Raw genomic sequence first — 4,324 nt, forward strand, 5'->3', positions numbered from 1 at the left:
TTAGTGGGTTGTTATGATGCTTATCGATATCTTAAAAATAAGCTCTCTGCTTCTCATAATTGCACCACACCTGGGTCTCAGCCTTCGGCGGTCACCTTTCTCAGTATGCACCATCTTTTAAAAGAATACCACTGCTTAATCTTTTTCTACTTAACCATCCAATCTAACTGGATTTTTGAAAAGGATGTAATATGAATATGAGTGCCTTTATTTATTCCCTTGTGTCCTAATCCACTTGCTATCTTTGGAAATGATACACCTCTATTCACATTGTCGTGTGGGGGTATAAGCACTCCCACCAGACACTCCCTGTACAGGGTTTCTGAGGCTGTAAATCTTTATGGGAGCAGAAAGCCTCCTCTTTCTCCCACGGAGCATCTGGTAGTTTCGAACTGCTGACCCTGAGGATAGCAGCCCAATTTGTAGCTAGTACGCTACCAGCATATATATGTATGTATCAAGTCCTGGTGTGGCGAGACAGAGAGAGAGTCCTGGGTCCTGGCATGACATTGCGGGTTAATCAGATGTTTGAATAATAAGGTGGATGGTTCAAGCTCACCAATTGCTCCTCAGAAACCCTATACAAGTTTGCTATTGTTTGGAACTGACTAGACAGAACTTCACAAGAACAGCATATTGTTGTTAAGTGAAAAGAGTCAATTTCAACTCATAGCGACCTGCATTATTCTGCATTATCCAGGACTATATTTGTTATTGTTGTTAAGTGTCATTGAATCGGTTCCAACCCATAGCGAACCCTGTATAGGGTTTCAGAGGAGTAGCTGGTGAGCTTGAACCGCCAATTTTGCAATTGAAACAGATCTTGCAGTTCAGCGCATTAACCCACAGTACCACAGCAGGACTCCTGTCTTCCAGACCAAGGGTCCAAGGCCAGAGAGAGGCTAACTTGCTGGCATGGCTGAGAAGAGGCTGTCCTGACTGGAAGAAACATTCCCTTGGTATTTCTGACCCTGAATTGTAAATAATCCCCATAATCTTGAATATTGTCTGTGAGTTCTGTGTGGTCATTGCACTGAATTATCAAACCCATCTGAGAAGTAGAGTGTGCTGTGAAAGGAAGGGATGGTTGTCAAATTTGGTCGAGAAGGTGGCTGGAGGCATCAGCTTTGAGTTGATGTGACGTTTGCTTCTCATTCCTCTCTTGTGAAGTCAGAGGCCGTCTCCCTGTGTGGTTTTTTGCAGGCATTAAAAGAGAAAGGGTTTTCAATAGTCCCCCTTTACTAGCTCCAGCATTACTGGCCAGGTGTGGATTTCAAAACACTGCAATGATTCCATCCTCTGTCAAATAAATGATGTACTTATGTACTTATACTTTCAAACTGCACATTTCAACCTCCTGCTATGACTTTAAGTGGACTCTTTATTTATTTATTTTAAAATCTGATCTCTCTTTGGATGTGAACTTTTTCAAGCTCAAACAATAAAGTACGTTTTTGTTCAAATATGGAAAGTAATTATCAGGTAGACCGTTGTGTCTCAGAGAGATTGTGGTTTATTGGTGGGTTTATCAGGTTGTCAGTTTTTCTCTTTTCTCATGTCTGTTTTCTGTGGGATAAGCTTACTTGATCCCTCAGTTTGTCGTTACATTCTAGGCATGGGTGCAGTTGTACTCACCTGAACTTTTGTCTGGAATGCTTCTGCCTTTACATAATGAAAAAGCTTGTTAGCTGAGCCCTTAATGGAGTCATTCATTTTTGAAATTAGCCGGATTGTAGGATTTCACTGCTTGAAGCTAGATTAATACCGCTGAAAGGTTATTAGTATTTGAAGTCCTATTAATTTATTTAAACGAAGGTGAAGACTATATATAGGCAAGGGGTCATTATGAATATATTATTGCAGCAATGAGCTATCTGGAAAAATTGATGAATAACTACAAAGTTATCTGATTATCTGACACATAAAAAGCGAAGTAGTTATTTCCTAGGAAGGATGTGTGTTTATTGTGCTGGTATATGTGAGGGAGGGGAGTCCTGGTGTGGCATTGTAGGATAAGCACTGGACTGCTAACACTAACATAAAGGTCAGCAATTCAAACCCATCAGCTGCTCCTCAGAAACTCATATACAGAGTCTCTGAGTCGGAACTGACTCCAAGGCACTTAACAAGGACAACACGAACATGTGAGGTAGGAGGACCATCATCTTAATAACCCACTCAGTGTAGACATAATTGATACATTAACGCAACAGGGCAAGCTTTACTTTCATAGCCGTCTCCCTCGTCTTTCCCACCCTGCCACAAACAAAGCAACATCTGGATCAAGAACACAAATGATCCCCTTGCCTTCTTTCAAAATAATTGTGTGTTCAGACTTCTCTTGGCTAGTTGCTTAGCTGCTGAAATCCTCAGCTTCCTTCCACATCTATACAAGAACTGTAATTTCCTTCACAGGATCACTGTCAGTAGCAAATAAAGTGATTGCCATCATTTTCTGTGAACAGCAAAGCATCCTTTGATACAGTAAGATGTTTGTTTTGATTACTTAATTGACTGAAGCCAGATAGTTAAAAAATTAGTAAACTTTTTAGGAATCATTTGGGCTCCTAAACTCTTTGGGTGTACTTATTTGTAATCAAAATGAAACCATTTTGAAAAAAGACGCTGAAACCTAACATGGAAGGTTTTCAAACTGTCAGCCTTCTCCTTAATTGTTGACGCCTGAAGCTTTATTTGTTGATTGTTGTTTAAATCTCAGCCACAGAAAATGCCAGCTGAAATCATTACCTTGTGACAAGATCTTTAATATGCACGGGGAATTAACAGTTGACCACGTAGCCCACGAAGATAAAGCAGTTTTCTGTCTTGGCTGAGCTCACTTGGAATCTGTCAACTCCTGAATTACCTGGAAGATTTCCTTTGGGGAACATAAGGCAGGGTTATTTCAATACTGTAGTCTTACCAATTCTTAGCCCTTTGCTAGGCTTTCCCCAGAGCTTCCATGGGCGGATTTTGATTTATGAGCTTAGTTAGAGATTCCAAAGTAAATGAGTGGAGTGCGGGTGCCCTCTCCTGGCCGTTATTGGGAATTGCGTAGTCAGAAGGAACTCCAATTATGTACAGGTGAAGGTGGGCGTTCTCCTTCAGAAGTCAACCATTGAAAACGCTGTGGAGCACATTTCTACCTCGATACGCACGGGGTTATGATGAGTTGGCATCGACTTGGCAGAAATTGTTGGTGGTTTTTATGTATTCAAGGAAATTGCATGGTTATGACAATTTTGTTTTTTAAATCAGATATTATTAGAGTTTTATTTTAGAGTATACCATAACTATATATGGAGTCCTGGTGTGGAGCTGTGGGTTACTGCACCAGACTGCAAAGCCGTTTGAACTGCAAGGTCGGTGGTTCAAGCGCACCGGCTGCTTCCTGAAAACCCTATACAGGGTTGCTATGGTTGGAACTGACTCGACGGAACTTAACAACAACATAACTACATATATGGAGTCCTGGTGTGTGGCACTGTGGGTTAGTGCGCTGGACTGCAAAGTCAGCTTGAACACCAAGGGTGGCAGTTCAAACCCACTAGCTGCTCCTCAGAAACCCTATACAGGATTGCTATTGGTTGGAACCAACTTGATGGCACTTAACAATAACAACATAACTACGCAGTAGGTTTTCTTACAACCTCCTACATAGGTTGTTGGCTGAAAACTAGTGCTTTGGAGAATGGCTTGGAAAACACAAGTCACTGTCTCTATGTAGCTATGGTATCGTTTAGTCTGCTCACTAACAAACAGGCACCTAACTTCTTCCTCCCAGCATTTCTGGGTATGCAGTGTGATGTCATTGTTTGCAGGTGTATTACCTCTAGAGTCTCTCAAAGTGTCTGGAAATGACAGTATCACCTGAAGGTGATAACTTTCATCCTAGAATATTCTAGTGAACTCTGACTGTAGGCTACACCCCCTCTTTACTTAATTGGCTCCATTTAAACCCCTGTTGTGTTAGGTTAGGAGATGGATAGGCAGGAGACACAAGGGCACTGACGGGTGAGCAAATAATGGACAGTACAGCTCATGGTCACTGGATGGAATGATTAAATATGCCATTTAGAGTGTTTTCTATATGAATTAGAGAAATGGACACAATCGTCCCAAACAGGGGCTAAAATAAATTTTATTTTAGCTTTTGAATTTGAAAAGCCATTGTAAATGAATAAGGAAGTCCATTTGAACAAAGTTTGACTCTGAAGTTGGGTTATTGCAATAAGCTGGAGAGGCCCTTTCTCACTTCCTTCTCCAGTCTTACCCTCCCCCACCCCATTGTTCTCCGTCATTTGAAGAAGAACTGCCCCCTTCC

At 41.4% G+C, this 4,324-nt stretch overlaps 1 protein-coding gene across 1 annotated transcript in view; it reads left to right on the plus strand.

The window, feature by feature from the left end:
* MB21D2 (Mab-21 domain containing 2) overlaps positions 1-4,324 on the plus strand; it is a 148,611-nt gene that overhangs the window by 132,174 nt on the left and 12,113 nt on the right. The window lies entirely within an intron of this gene.

This window comes from Chrysochloris asiatica, unplaced genomic scaffold (genome assembly GCF_000296735.1).
Source record: "Chrysochloris asiatica unplaced genomic scaffold, ChrAsi1.0 scaffold00224, whole genome shotgun sequence".
NCBI classification, from domain to species: Eukaryota; Metazoa; Chordata; class Mammalia; order Afrosoricida; family Chrysochloridae; genus Chrysochloris; species Chrysochloris asiatica.